The 16,616-nt window shown below is 42.6% G+C and overlaps 1 protein-coding gene and 1 long non-coding RNA gene across 2 annotated transcripts in view; one reads left to right on the top strand and one right to left on the bottom strand.

Annotated features, from left to right (window-relative positions):
* The window catches only part of KIAA1217 (KIAA1217 ortholog), a 944,408-nt gene that overhangs the window by 160,014 nt on the left and 767,778 nt on the right, over positions 1-16,616 (top strand). The window lies entirely within an intron of this gene.
* LOC142450508 (uncharacterized) overlaps positions 3,933-16,616 on the bottom strand; it is a 32,017-nt gene continuing 19,333 nt past the window's right edge. The window contains exons 2-3 of the long non-coding RNA XR_012784947.1: positions 6,101-6,260; positions 3,933-5,583 (exon numbers count right to left, since the gene is read on the bottom strand). This is a non-coding gene — a long non-coding RNA (uncharacterized LOC142450508). The remainder of the gene's footprint in view (positions 5,584-6,100; positions 6,261-16,616) is intronic.

Genomic DNA, 16,616 nt, shown 5'->3' on the forward strand with positions numbered 1-16,616 from the left:
AGTTTAAAACTTGCATCTATTTTTATCGCCACAGAGCTTGGGAATGTCCTGGCAAATAAAAGGTAATAAAGAAAACCCATATGCTTAATGAATGAATACGTAAAAGGAAAACATATGGAGTACAAAGCTGATATAAAACGGAATGAGGAAGATAAAAAAGAAAACATAAAGCCTGATATGATTGCTGATAAAGTATTGCAAATAGTTGGTAATAAATGCGTATAGGATAAATGAAGACATGGATTGGTTATGTTGTGATTTATAAAATTTTACCAGTGGAGATCTTAAAACTAAGCATGAACCAGCATAGATGAGCTGCTTTTTTGGGGTGGTGGGGGTGGGGCTCTCACTGACAGAGATCCATCACTCTTCATCCTCAGGTTTGTGCTGTGGAACCTCCTTAGCAGCTAGCCTGTGCCTGTCAAGTTCCTCCTGACTGGCAGGGACCCGACATGCTTCCCAAGAGAGCTGTCTGCCATGCAGTTGGCCGTGGCTGATGTTTCTACGGTAGAGAGTCAGGCCTTTTCAGGACGGGTCTCTGGCTAAACCCAAACCTCCAGCCTTCCAACTGGTAGCTGAGCACTTAGGGGAACCACTGACCCCAGCCAGGACCTTCCCAGTTGTAGCTAGTGGTTGTGACGGGGTTCTTTGCTCAGCAGCTCCTTAGAGCTCAGCACCTTGGTTCCAGGTTCAGACAGTGGATGGACTGGCACGGTGGCTACCCAAACAAAAGCAGACCAAAGAATTGGAGTAGCCGGTGGTTCACATAGGGCCACAAGGCCATTCCGCAACTTCAGTTCCAGCCCCTCCTCAGGAAGGTCGTGGCAGTTCCTATCAGAAGAGCATTCTCCTCCGCCCAGCTGAGCTTCACACCGCCCCATGCTGTATGGTGGCCCTTCCTGGCCATGAGTCTGTTCACCTCACTTGCTAACTCTCCTCTGGTCTCTCAGCTGGATCCAGAACCTCTGTTCAAATCCCCTCTTAGCTGTGATGACTGAAGTCCCACCCATGTGACAGATGCTTAGTTGGCCGCTCATTCTTCTCCCAGCAGCCCTCTGCCAAGTCCCAGGTGCTTGTGCACACTCATCCAGACAGCTGGCATCCGGCAGCCCGGCTCCTTTCCAATCTGAATCTCCTATAAACACATCCTTTTGGGAGGGCGGCGGGTTTCTTTTTGTGTGCCCGAGCCTGGGAGGCTATTCTTAAACACAGTGTAAAATTTGGACCCTGGAAATGAGGTGGACCCAATTCTAGCATTTACAATAAGTAAGTGCTTGAGAGTCCATCCCATTAAGGAGTTTTTAATTAAAAAACAACAACCCACAGGTGCCTCGTTGTGCCCAGGATGGAAAGAAAAAGAACCGTTCTCTCTCTGTGGTCGACAGCCCGACACCACATTAACCCTAGCGACAGAGTATTAGAGGCGAAGGTAATCTTGCTTGAAGCGCTACTAGCTTCTCACTTTTATTTCTCTCTGTTTCCCAGAATAGCAAGGGGCAAAAGTACTCGCGGCCTCAATTCTTTTTACTTCCTCTCCAAACACAGAATGACTGCTGACTACATCCCTGCAGGGGCAGAGAAACACAGGCGGACATGTAAATAGGGAGCGCGCAGTTTCCCTCCTCATTTCTACATTCGGATCTCCATGAAGGGAGGGCCACAGACCAGCACGGCTCGACAGGCTCGGCCTCTGGGAGAGCAGTCTTTCAAAAAGTCAATGTGTACTGAGTAAACTGTGTGTGCAGCTTTGCACTGCTTCCCACTAGTAATGATCATCTCAGAAAGGGAAAGTGCCAGCACTTCATTCTTCACCACGAACTTCAGTCCAAAGGGAAAAAAGTTTCTATTTCACTGCTATCATGTCCATGCCGACTCACAGTGACTTTCTAGGACTCTGACCCCTTTGTGTTTCCGAGACTTCCAGATCTTTATGGGAGCAGGCAGCCTCCTCCTTCTCCCATGCAGGTGACCAGTTGGTCTTGTTTATTAGAGGAAAAGACTCAGGACTGAACAAGAGCCAAAACTAGAAAGATGTGGGGGTCGAGTAATCATTAAAGATATATCCGCGAGAAACAGGGCTTAGCAGTAATTAGAGCAGCTACTTAGATATATCCATGACTGTATGTCTTAGAAGAAGCCCAGGTGGGGTCATGGGTTATAAATCGAGCTTCTAACTGAAAGGTTGACAGTTCAAACCCACCAGTAGCTCCAGTAGAGAACGATGAGGCTCTCTGCTCTCATAAAGGTGTGCAGCCTCAGAATCCAACAAGCAGTTTACTCTGCCCCATAGTCAGTATCCACTCACTGGTTGTGAGTTTGGGTTTGGGTTGGTGTACATTGGAATACATGGCCTCAGTCCCCTCTGCATCCAAACCACCTGGGAAGTGATGGGTCCACCCAGCAAACAGTGAATTAAAAGCAGTAGGCTGCAGGGTATCAGTGATGAAACACACAACTTTCCTCTAGTTCTTAAATGCTTCCTACTCTATCATGCTCCCAATTCTACCTTACAAATATGGCTAGACCACTGGTACAGATAGGCACTGGAAACACAGAGAATCAGGACAGATGATCCCTTCAGGACCAGTGGTGAGAGTGACGATACAGGGAAGGTGGAGGGAAGGTGGGGTAGAAAGGGGGAACCAATTACAAAGATCTACATATAACTTTCTCCCTGGGGGACGGACAACAGAAAAGTGGGTGAAGGGCAATGTCAGACAGTGTAAGATATGACAATATAATAATTTATAAATTATCAAGGGTTCATGAGGGAGTGGGAAGCGAGGAAGGAGGAGGAAAATGAGGAGCTGATATCAAGGGTCCAAGTAGAGAGAAAACTTTTTGAGAATTATGATGGCAACAAATATACAAATGTGCTTGACACAATGGATGTATGTGTGGATTTTGATAAGAATTATATGAGTCCCCAATAAAATAATTTTTTTAAAAAGAAAATAGAAAAATAAAATTGAAACTAACATAAAGAAAACAACAACAAAAGCAGTAGGCTCTAGGGATCTGCAGCGGATAATCAAGGGTTCCCTTGGGGCCAATTGGAAAGCCACACTGTCTTCAGGGACATCTGTGAATGGAGTGCCTGCCCCTACTTTTGGGAATAGAGCGGGGGCTATTTTCTCAAGAACATCACAAGGGATCCGTTGCAATACCTTAGAAGATAAGAGCAGCTTATTTTAAATCAGCTTTGGACCCATAAACACAGTCACCAATCCAAGCCCGCCAATCACTTATACAATGGTTTTATAGCAGAAAGAAGAGGCTTGCTCCTCCCCGTGGCACCTGGTGGTAGAGTGGTTACATGTTGGGCTGTGATTCGCATGGTCTGCAGTTCAAAACCACCAGCAGTTCTGAAGGAGGAAGACTGGGCTTTCTCCTTCGCTATGAATTACCATTTACCCAATGGCAGTATGCATCTTCTCCCGTAAAGCTCCGTAAGCGCAGAGACCGTGGGGAACCGTCCTATTCTATCGTACAGGGTGGATAGGAGCTAGAATTGCTTCAATGTCAGTAGATATGAGTTGCAATGGACTGGATGGGAGTGGGGCTCTGTATATTAAAAACAGATTAAGCATTTCAGTCTGTTTGACTGGTGAATGTAGGCCAAGAAAGGAATGCAGAGACCTCAAGTTGGATGCAAGTAGAGAGGAGACAGCCAAGGGGAGCAGGTAAGGGAGGGAGAGGAGCCTTCAAGGGTAAGCTAGTAGTTGGTAATATTCTCAAGGATGCAGCAAGAAAGATGACTGCAGTGGAATGACATTGGCCACTCAAGGATGGAAGTCAGGGCCAGGCCCCCTCCTGTGCTGCAGCAGGGAAATCCTTCGAACCCTTCTGTGATGTAGCAGGGGAATGTGGATTCTGCCATAGCTCTGACATTAGTTCATACGAAGAACATGTTTTAATCTTACCAAGTCTGTGTACTCCTTAGCAATAAGAGGATGGGAAGGACTAATAATTTTCAAACATGGTCCACATGGCAACCTATGTTTTGATGTCATCATGAGGAACATAATATAATAATTTCAGTGTCCACGGATGGTTAAACTTAATACCTCAAGGATCATAACCTTGCAGCTGCTTGTAGTTACATTTCATTGTATTAAACACAACAGCATCCACATACATTTTATACCTTGTAATGTTATTCTGGAACAATGCATGCAAAGAAGTATGTGCCACCATATCCACTCGTAAGTGATATGTTCTATGAACATTATTATGATCAGTTTTCAAAAATATTGTCATTATCCCAAACAGGAACTTAGTACCCCTTCAATAATAAAGCCCTGTTTGCCCCTCCCCGCAGGTCCTGTTAACCACTGATCAATATTTTTCTATGTATGTGACTATTCCATTTTGAATAAGTGATATCATATAATATTTTATTTTTGCATATCTAACTTACTTTTCCTGGCATAATGTTTTCAAGATTCATCCATGTTTTGTTTCTGTGTTCGGCTAAATGTCTATTATAGGTCAATAATGGTATAGGTATAGATATAGATACACTGCATTTTGTTTATTTGTCTCTTGATAGAAATTGGGTTGTTTCCATCTTTGGGCTATTATACATTCCACTGTATGAAGCACTGGTATATACCTATCTAATCTGATCTCAGATATTTTGAGTATATACTTGGAGAGAGCCCTTTGGGAGCCACGAAACCCTTTTCCACAGTGATTATCCTGGTTTACATTCCCACCAGCACGACATGAAAGGCCCACTGTCTCAGCATCTTCACCAACACTCATAACTTTTAATTGCTCTAATGATAGATATACCAGTGAGAGTAAGACAAAGGCCTTTGACTGTGTGACTCATAGAAGGTTCTGGATCCTATTGTATGCAATGGTAATCCGGGAACTTAATCGAGTACCCGGAGAACTTGTTCGCCTACCAAGAGGCAGTCCTTTGAACAGAGCAAGGGACTACTGCAAGGTTTAAAATCGGGAAAGGTGTGTGACAGGGTTTATCATCCCACCATACTTATTTAGTCTGTATATTGAGCAAATAATCTGATAGCCTGGGTAGCTGAAGAAGAATTTGACATCACGAGTGGTGGAAGGTCCATTGACAACCTCAGATATGTAGATGATACAACCTTGCTTGCTGAAAGCAACAAGGACTTGAAACATGTTCCAATCAAGATCAAAGACTGCAGCCTTCATTATAGATTGCAACTCGCTGTAAAGAAAACAAAAATCTTCAAACTGCATGTGGCAGGTACATAATTTCATGTCAACTTGATAAATAAGCATATGGGCAGGGGCTAGCCTGTCAGTCGGGTCACAGTCTCCTGATGCCTCCCTGTGGGCGTGGCCTTATGTTGAGGATTCTGGAAACTTCCCCTCTGTCTGTCTTCCTCTTCATGTTGACAAGTCATAGAGACTTGCTGAGCCCTGTGAGAACCACGCTTTTTCTCTGCTTCACCTTCCTGGTAAGGAGCCACACGTGGAGACCGGAGCCATGGAGCCGAGGTGTTTCCACTGCCATTGGATCCACAAGACTTTTCACTCACCGGCCTGTGATCTTCCTGCACTCAGTGTCATTGAATGCGCTATGTGAGTCTGAAAAGGAATTTATGGTCTAGTATTAGATATATGGGCTATCATCGGACTTATGGACTTGATTTGGACTGGGCTATTTTCTCAATCTACAATTACTGTTCTGTATAAAGGCCTTCCTCTACACACATGAGTGCTTCTGAATTTGTTTCTCTAGTCAACCTGGTCTAACAGTACTGGATCAATAGAAAGGATCCTAATAAACAGAAAAAAGTTTGAAGTTATTAAGGACTTCATGTTACTCGGATCCACACTCAATACTCATGCAAGTGTTATTGGGTGGCATTGAGCCCATTCCAACCCACAGTGACCCTACGAAGGAAACACTGCGCTGTCCTGCGACATTCTCACAATCATGCCTATGTCTGAGCCCACTGAGACAGCCACTGTGTCAATCCATCTCATTGAAGAGCTTCTTCCACTTCTTCACCAACCCTCCACTTACCAAGCATGATGTCCTTCTCCAGGGACTGGCCCCTCTCCTGACAACATGTCCAAAGTATGTAAGATGAAGTCTTACCATCATTCCCTCTAAGGATCCCTCTGACCTTACTTCTTCCAGTATAGGTCAGCTTATCCTTTCAGCAGCCCGTGATCCTCTCCGTATTCTTCTCCAGCACCACAATTCACATGCACATCCTTCCACGGTCTTTTTTACTCAGTGTCCACCACTCAGATGCCTATGACACAATGGAGGACACGATGGCTTGTGTCTGGCAAAACTTAGTCCTCCAAGTAACATACTTGCTCTTTAACACTTTAAAGGAGTGGTTCTCAGGCTTCCTTGTGCCTCGACCCTTTCATACAGTTCCTCATGTGTGACCGCCCCCCAACCACAAAATTATTTTCGTTGGCCACAATGTATGGCTTTATTTCTGAACTTTCAAGAAGATTCCATGTCGCTGCTTATACAATTACCAGCCTGTTCTGATGACCAGAGCTTTACAGTATGTTTTTAAGGTGGAGAGTATGAGATTTCCTACTTTGTTCTTTTTTAACATTCCCTTGATACTTCAGGGTCTCTTGCCATTCCATACAAATTTGAGGACTGATTCTTCCATTTCTACAAAAACAACAAAAATGCTGCTAGAATTTTGATAAAAATTGTATTGAATTTTATATATATTTCAAAGTGGTTATATATAAACTTTTGCAACAGACTGTTTCATAATACACTTTCTTTTTTAATCAACTTAAACTTGGCTCCAAATATCACAAAAACTTGTTAGGATAGTGGAAAACTTAGGGATTATTGGGCTCCCCTTCCCATCAGTTCTAAGATCCCTTTAATCTTCAACCCACACTGATGGTTGTTGAAACTGTATAAAATCACTTGATCATTTTAAAAGTTGGCTCATCTCTGATTCTCTGGGCATGGTACATCTACAAGTCCTGGTTGTAGACTCCAGACCCCAAACATTCCAGACATCCCAGGAGTTGTACTTCTCACTGCTTGGGTTCTTCTTTCTTTCCAGCCGACTACACAATCCAATTAGACATGCATACCTTTTGCAGCATAGACCATCTCCCTTCCTTTGACATAAACCTTCTACCTTTGCCTTGTCATAACATAATATTTCCAAGAAATCCAATCTTTCAGATAAGCCCAAGTAGTAATTAAAACCTACCCTCATCCAATGAAACAAGCCACCTGGCTACTGTCTTAGAAAGGAGAAAGTAAAACCAAGCACAAATGATCTCAGTGCATTATAATTCCCCGTGTAATTTATACATGGCTAGATGTGTGTGTGTGTGGAATATCTATTTAGATTACAGAGAACACTTGTAGCATGGGTTGTAAACCTCTGGACTAGAAGCCCCAAGATGCTTTCTAGCTATAATGTACTGTGCCGCTAGAATCCCCTTTGCCCTTGGTGCTGACCTTGATTGAGAGCTGCCGCAACTTATACCTTCTCACAGTGGGCACTAAACGCTCTATGTGTAATGATAGAAGTAAATTTGAATGAATTTGCTTTTATGGGCTGGTTGATTGGTTTTCTAACCCGAGGTGAATTTTCTTTTTTAAATCGATGTCATATTTGGTAAAATAATGGTATATCTATCATGCATTAAGCACATGCCTAGAGGCATTCTTTGCCCTACACTCACGGGATAGTCACTGTGGACAACAGTCAGACGATGCCTCTGGTGGCGTGTGGAGTTCTTTACCTGTGAACAGCGGTCCTGCAAGATCCCATGCTTAATCGGAGCGCCATCACTGATGGCCATGGCATGCTGCAGCGTTCCTTACAAAGATCAAGTACCTTGTGTACTTCAGGGGGAAAGGTGATGTGCTTTTAGCAGAATTTCTAAGCACGCAAATTTATCACATTATAGAGATGGGCTTATTAAACTCACGAAAGCATCCCTGTGTTTAGACTAAATTGTCTAAAATGACTTTCTTCTGTGATTTTTTTTTTTGGCAGCCAGTCCAAAACAATTACTTGGGGTCAGAGATTTCCAAGGTTTTTGCTTCTAATTAGAATATCCTGTAGACTCTCAAAGCCATAGATGTCCACTGTCATATAGTTGAGTAATGGCATTTGGAGCCTCCTTGCTGAACGGCTCTTAAGGGGGAAGGTGAAAGGAGAGGTGATGGACTCGGCAGCTCAGCCTCGCTCATGAACTGACTTCCATGACCTCCTCAGAGTGGGTTGGTTCACACGGAACTGGGGTTCACAGGCCAGGGCACTGACCTCCGCCTTCCTGTTCCATTCTCCATGCCGTTCTCTTCCATGATGGGCTGAGGTAAATGCACTACCCTCTCCCCCAACCACCACCCCCATTGTGACACTAAACTCTACCTGACCTTAATGATGAAATCTTGAAAAATTTATACCTCTGGTTGCCTAGGTGATAATTTAATATCATTATTCCTTGCTTCCAACCTACTTGAAAGCCATTCCATTTTACACTGCTCCCCTTTTATATGCTTTCCATTGTATAACTCCCATCAAGATGGACAAGATGGCCCAGCCACCACTAAAAACATACTGTTTAGTGTATCAACTCTCTTGTTACCTGATATTTTGTATTGACAGCAATAGTAAAAGGAATACGATCCAATCACGTTGCACATTAATGACAGACTTCTGGTTGTAACAAATCCCGAGGAACAAAGCAAGAGAAATGCTGACTGGGACGGGTAAGGTTATGTGTCAACTTGACTGGGCCCTAATTCTCAGTGGGTTAACAGTTATTTAATGATGTCGTTTAGAAGTTACCAGGTGGCATCCACATCCCCCCAAAAAGGAAAAAGCTCTGCTGGGAGTTTTTTCCTGCCAGGCGAGCCTCTAGTAACTCGCTCTGAGTTAGTGCACCCGGTGGTGTCACCTGGGAAAGTTCTCTCTGGTCAGTGAATTTTTTTTTCATAAAAGCAGTGTCACTCACACCTCACTTTTTGCGATGGCCAATTTAAAAGAACAGCTTGCGGCTGGAGAAACTGGTGTGATGTTGAACACAGCTTACAAGGACAGCACTATGGGAAAAACTTAAGTGTATGAGTGGTTTTCTCCTTTCAAAACAGTTGAACTGTCAACTGGTGACAAACCTCATTCTGGACGTCTGTCGACTTCCTGAATGGACAAAAATGGCTCTGTGGACTTGTGCTGACGACCAATGATGGATCAGAGAGAAGATGGGGAAGTTGCCTGGGCCATCTTGGAGCTCAGTTCAGTGAATTGTAATGGAAGATTTGGGAATGAGAGGGGTCACTGAGAAATTTTGCCTCAGGTTCTGACTGACCAGGAAAAAGAGCATCAAGTGGAAACATGCTGTGCTTTGAAAGAACGAGTCTGAAGTAACCCAGACGTTTTTCCCCAGGTCATTACTGGTGGCCCAATATGGTGCTATTCCTAGGAGCCCAAAAACAGCATCAATCAAGCCAGTGGAAGACGCCATCGTCACCTCCCCCAAAAAAGGCTCGTCAAGTGAAATCAAAGATCAAGATGGCGCTCAATTGTTTCTTTGATGTGAGGGCAATAGTGTGCTTGGAGTTCATTCCACCAGGTCAGACTGTTAATCAAGCTTTCTGTTTAGCGGTTCTGAAAAGATTGTGTAATAGCATGCAGCAAAAATGGCCTGATTTGTGACAAACGGGACTGGTTTGTGCCACCACGACCATGCACCTGCTCACGCAGCCATCTCAGTGTGCCAGTTTTCAGCAGAAAACAGCATGCCTCTCTTGCCTCACATTCCGTACACACTTGACCCCACTCCATGTGACTTCTTTTGTTTCTGAGAATGAAGGACATGAAAGAACAGCGATTTGATGACGTAGAAGAGATGAAGAAAAAAATGAGGGAGGTTCTATCAGCCATCCCAAAAGATGAGTTTGAAAAATGTTTCCAAGAATGAAATTGCAGATTTGACAAATGTACTGAGTGTAATGGAGAGGACTTTGAAGGTGATAAAGTTGTTTTATAAAAATTTTAACTACATAGCTTTGAAAATAAATTCCAGTTTAGGGGTATAACCCCTCATATGTAATAATGTAATTTGCCAGACAGGTGATAATGTAATCATCCTTCATGTTGTGATCTGATGTGGCCATCCTGTTTTTTCATACAGCTAGTTTCCCCATAACCTAGTGTGTAGAACCTCATCTGAAGGATACATGAGGGGTGGGTGTATTAAGTATAATATAGTGTAGTGTCGTGCAGTGTAGAATGACCAACCATGTTAAAATTAAACCTGTGGAACAGAATTTCATTTTGGAATTAAGCAATGCTGTTGTAAGTGCTGTCTTTGTTCTTTTGTCCATAAACGATACAGACATCTATTCTGGGAAACTATTCCAATAAGTCACTGCCATTGTAGTGATGGAGTTCCTAGAGCCTGACCTGGGTGGCACAACTGCTAACTCAAGTACGAAGCAAGGCTTGGTGAACTGTTTCCAACACATTAACCATTGAAAGCCCCATGGGACCCAGTTGTAACAAAGAGCTGAATCAATTGCAGCTTATTTTTTCTAGGAATGCTAAAACTGAATTAAATATTTGTTATTGAGCTAATCACAAAACCTGCAACTATCTGTATGGCTTGCTTTCAAGTTACAATACGCAGGATGAAGGTAAAGCAATAGTAATGTAAAACGGTCTCTTAGATTTTGTTTTTGTTTTGGAAAGGCCTCCCTGTGCCTGTGTTTTGGCAAAGAATCAGACTCTTCGAAACTCTTTTTGCAAATATTTCTCTTTTCTAATAACAAAGACTCAACAGCCGCATAAAATAAAAAGTAGACTTTGGGAACTGTCTTCCTGACCGGGCTTGGCTGATGAAACGAGCAGACAGAGGAGTCCTGGAAATGCAATAATGAAATGCTCAGCTTCTAACAGAAAGGTTGACAGTTCAAATCTACCAAGCAACTCTAATGGGAGAAAGACCTAACGACTTAGTTCCATAAAGATTACAGCCTAGAAAACTCTGTGGGCACCCCTGCTCTCTTGCTCAGGGGTTCTCTTAGTTGAAATCAACTCCACAGCATCTAATAACAGCAGCTGAAATCAAAAGATCTCAGAGATGTTCCCAGCTCACAGCAAAGAAATGAGGAATCCCAACCACAATGGATTTTCCCAACAACTAGAACAAGCAAGCAAGCTCCAGCCTGCAAGCGAATTCTTCCCCAGAGCCTCCAGGTAAGAAAAGCCAGGCTCAAGGACTACATTTCCCACCTTGTGATGCTAAGACCAGAGAAAGCAATTGAGTGCAGACATAAGATGCAGTGAACTGGGTTGCTTAAAGTTGCTATGTTTGTGGTAATTGATTGTAGCGGCAATAGAACATTAATACAAGGAGGAAGTCTGGGAGCAGAGACTTTGAGTTTAGCTCTGAACTAATCTGTATTGTGAGGATCCAACCTCTGTGTCAGCTATGGATAGTATCCAACCATTAGACGTCAGGTACGGGGCTTTGGCATTCAGGTATGGGCAGGTAGATTCAGAGCAACCTAGCCTGCTCAGTGGGCTGGTATTTTGCACATCCTCTCTCTTTACCTAGCTTTTTGGGGCTGACAATAAACTAGATTTGTATCCAGTATCCCCGGTTTCAAATAGACAAACACACACATGAAGATAAACCTCTACTTTGGCAAACTATTAATGCATAGGCTATAAATATGATTATTGTACATTTTATATTCAATTGTAAAATGAATTTTAAATCAAGTCTCAAAAGTTGGTGGAGAAAATGATGGCTTTGAGAAAGAGATATATCTATAAAACTTGTTCATATTAAGATGTATAAGTGTATGAGGTTATTAATAAAATAAATGCCCCTAACTCATGTTGACTACACACTTTGACATTTTGTCCCTGACCAAGCATGGCTTTGATGTCTGTCTTTGTCATTTTATGTCTCTCAGGAGTTTTATTTCCTGATTACAGTTTAATGTGTAGAAAAATTTTGTGGTTACTCTTATTTTACCCAAACAGATTGAAACTTGTAATAGAATTAAGTGGACAGGAAATCTGGTTATAAAATTCTCAGTATATTGTCAGGTTCCAAAAACAAACAAACACACGCACACACAGTGGTAGTTACATAATTACATGTCAACTTGAAATGTGGCGGTGGAGTTGAGCCTCCTTGTGGGCATGACCTCCTCATAAGGAGGGTCCTGGGAACCTCTCCCCTATCTCTCTGCTTCACCTTCCTGGGAAAGCCCATCCCTCCATCTCTCTGCTTCACCTTCCTATTGGCAAACCACACAGCCGAGACCTGCCAGAGCTGTGTGATGCTTCCACCACCACTGGATACACAAGACTCGACACCCACCGGCCTGTGAACTTCCTACATTTTGCATCATTGCATGAGGCTGTGTGAGTTTGAAGAGGGATTTGTAGATTAGTATCAGATTTGTGGACTAGTATCTGATTTATGGACTTGATCTGGACGGGGCTTGCATGTTTGCTTGATATAAAGCTCTCCCTTACACATATATTCATGTCACTGGATTGCATTCTTTAGTCAACCCGGCCTGACACACAAACTTACTGCCATTGAGTCAGCTCATAGCACCCTTTGGAGCAGGGTGAAACTGCCCCCTGTGAGTTTCTTAGACTGTAACATTTTATGGGAGTAGAGAGCCTCATCTTTCTCCTGTGGAGCTGTCTGATGGTCTCCATAATGGATATATGTATGGATTGTGATAAAAGCTGTAAGAGTCCCCAATAAAATAAAAACTTAAAGAAAGAAACACTGCCTGACGCAATGAAGACAAGCTCACTTTTCTGTATTTCTTTCCCAAAGCGACTCCTCTCCATTGGTAGCATCATGATCTAATCTAGTTTTAACTTTGAAGTCGCCCCTGAAGATGAAATAGGCTTGTAGATTTTTCACCCCTTAGATCCTCTCCCCCGTTCATCCCGATTGCCACCATCACTCCCTCTCCTCTCTAAGCGTGCATGTACACCTTTCCCTGCACTGGACTCTGGCCACATGGAATCGCTCTTGTGGATACTTGCCTCGGAGTCAGCTCCACACAACAGAACGCGTCCCCTCCAGCATCACTGGCACATCAGTCCTGTGTTGTAACAACTGTGTCAGTCCGTCTCACCGAGTGCTTCCCTCCTTGTTGCCGACCCTCTCCTCTTCAGACAGGATGGCCTGCTCTAGTGATTGGTCTTTCCCGATGACCACTGAACAACTCTTCTCAGTTTTTTTCCTGAACTCTTTCAAGAGTTCATCTCACCCTGTCTAGTCTTATCATAACTGCAGAAACATCCGTAGCATGGAGTGCACCTGTTTGCCCTGTGCTAACATGCAGCACAGTAAGTGCTTTTTCCTTTTTTGTTGTTTTGTGTGGTTTTTAATATAGATCATATCATCCCATAGTTCATTTGCATCAGGCAGAGTTGTACTATTACTACCAGAGTTTCCCAACATACTTTTTCTGCGTGAACTCTTAGGCATTGTGTCCCCTTGCTATTGTCTTTCTAAAGGCGCATGGGTTTTCATAAGTTATGCAACACCCCCCCACAGCAATACAAATCAGCATGTGGCTTTTCCATGTGATGAAGCTGCACGTCTATGAAGAAGCCATTGCCCTCCATCGTCCTTCCCTTTTGCACGTTGACTGGTACCAGATCCATCAGCTCTTCCCCGTAAGTTGGGCTTCTCCGGCTTCTGGGAAGCCAGAAGTCAGAAGCCTGTTGATGCAGTACACACAGGACAACGTCCCAGATTACAAAACAAAAAGCTGAACACTTAGTGTTTTAGACTGGTTTGATGAGAAGTATTTGGGGTTTATACACTTGCATGCTGCTATTTAAGATACAACTACTGGTCTCTAAGTAAGTGCTTTTTCTGTAGGAGACCATGGGATAGTCACCACCAGCTTTTAAAGATTTGTTCTTCTTCTCGTATTGATAAGGAAACAGAAGCTTAAAGAAACTAAAAAATGGAAGCCTGGCCATGCCCAAGTAAGTGGTGGGGCTGGAGCTGGGATTCTGAGCAGGCTGATGTCAAAACCCAGAGGCCTGATCACTGTGAAATGAGGCTTATCATGACATCATCTCTCACAGTCATAGGACTTGTGTGTCTTCAACCTTTGATTGTGTACAGGACAATATTAACCTCCCACCTCTTATCAAAGACCCTTCACTATCTGGGCCCAGTTGGTCCTCTTCAGAATTAATGAACGTATTGCCTCTATTTTTATGCATGCCCAAGGTTTACATACTTGAAATGTTGCTGTCGGTTCAGTTGCATATTCCGTACTTTTGTTTGTTTGATCCTGTCTTTCTATTTCACTCGGGAATTTTTATTTTCCGTGTCCTCTTACTGGACTTCTCTCAGCCCCTGCCCTGCTCACCACACAGTCATCAGCTTGTTGCAAACCATTCCTCAACTTTACCCACGTTGATGTGAATAGAAATGCACACACGTAAGATATTTGGTTCTTTTTAAGCTACAGAAGTGGGATTAAACTGCCTACATTTCTTTGTAACTTGCTTTTGCTCACTAAGCAAGCTATATCATAGAATCCCTCCATACCAATAGTGGGGCTCTATCCCATTCTTCTCGATAGCTCTGTAACGTGAAATGTGTTACTGAGAAATATGTATTTGGCTGTGATGTATTTTTGCATTTGGCCTCGAGTTATTTTCAGAAATGCTTTGTGGGAAGAGGAGGATCACTAGCTATAATGTTATTAATATTTTTACTAGATACTATTGGATTAAATTCCTCAATTATAGCGTTCACATTTCCACCACAGCATATGAGAGAATGGTTTTCTCGTCCTGCCATGGCGAGGAGTTAATATTTTCTGTAGTCAATATCAGTATAATGGATGAACGAGAGCGACTTACTGGACTTTTCATTTTCACTCCCTAGACTTTTCATCTGCTTATTAGCCATTCAGATCCTCTTGTGAATTGTATTTTGATCATTGAATTGTATCCTTTGGCTGTATTTTTATTGATTTGTATGCCCTTTATCGATTTATATATTATAAAACGTATTTTTCAATCTCCCATGTTTTAAAAAGTTCCCTTAGTCTGACATTTGCCCTTCGATGTTATTTGTAGCACCATTTACCATTCTTTTTGTTGTTGCTGCTCTTTTGTTTTGTTTTAATCATTTTAATGGAGGCTCATACAAGTCTTGATACAATCCATCCATCCATCCATTGTGTAAAGCACATTTGTACATTTGTTGCCCTCATCATTCTCAAAGCATTTGCTCTCCACGTAAGCCCCTGGCTCCTCATTTCCCCCCTCCCTCCCTGTTCCCCTCTCTCTCTTGAAGTTTTAATGATTTATAAATTATTGTTTTGTTATATCTTACACTGTCCAAAGTTTTCTCTTACCTACACCTCTGTTGTCCGTCCCCAGGGAGGAGGTTATTTGTAGATCATTATAATTGACTCTTTCTCTGTAGCCCCCCTCCTGGTATTGCCACTCTCACCACTGGTCCTGAAGGGATAATTTGTCCTGGATTCCCTGTGTTTCCAGTTCCTATTTGCACCAGTGTACATCCTCTGGTCTAGCCAGATTTGTAAAGTAGAATTGGGATCATGATAGTGGGGGGAGAGGAAGCATTTAGAAACTAGAGGAAAGTTGTTTGTTTCATCATTGCTACACTGCACTCTGACTGGCTCATCTCCTTCCTGTGACCCTTCTGTGTAAGGGGATGTCCAGTTGCCTACAGATGGGCTTTGGGTCCCTACTCTGCATTCGCCCTCATTCACAATGATAAGATTTTTTTGTTCTTTGATGCCTGATATCTCATCCCTTTGACAAATCATGATCATACAGGCTGGTGTGCTTCTTCCATGTGGGCTTTGTTGCCTCTGAGCTAGATGGCCGCTTTTTAACCTTCGAGTCTTTAAGACCCCAGACACTACATCTTTTGATAGCTGGGCTCCATTGGCTTTCTTCACCACATTTGCTTATGCACCCGCTTTGTTTTCAGCGATTGTGTTGAGAAGGTGAGCATCATGGAATGCCAGTTGAATAGAACAATGCAATTCTTGCATTGAGGGACTGCTTGAGTGGATGCCCAGTGTCTATCTGCTTCCTTAGTACTGAACCTATGAATAGATGCACATACCTCTATTTCCCCATCCTCATATATAATATATTTACATATGTACGTGCCCCCATTTACCATACTTAATGTTTCTTTGTAGCTTTGGATATTCTAATTTTTCTTAAGGACCCTTTTCTCTTTTAATATTGAATAACTATTCTCCTATATTTAACCTTATTTTTAAATTCTTAACATTAAGTTATTAACTTGTGCAAAATTTACTTTTTGTATTTGGTGTAGGATGAGATGCAAGTGTGTTTTCCTCAAAATGGTTAGTCAAGTGTGGCAATGCAATATTTTGAACCAGACTCAATTTTAATTTAGAAGAGAAAGGATTAAATAAACTGTCCCTTTCCCTCTCCATTAAAATACCATATTTGTTAGTTGTCAATTTCCTATGGATGCTCAGCTATTTATCTGGATTCTTTATTGTCTATCTGTCTGTTCTTGTGCTGGTTTGATTTAAAAAAACAATTCTACAATAAATTTTATAGCTGGTAAGGAAA

This window comes from Tenrec ecaudatus, chromosome 6, assembly GCF_050624435.1.
Source record: "Tenrec ecaudatus isolate mTenEca1 chromosome 6, mTenEca1.hap1, whole genome shotgun sequence".
Classification (NCBI taxonomy): domain Eukaryota; kingdom Metazoa; phylum Chordata; class Mammalia; order Afrosoricida; family Tenrecidae; genus Tenrec; species Tenrec ecaudatus.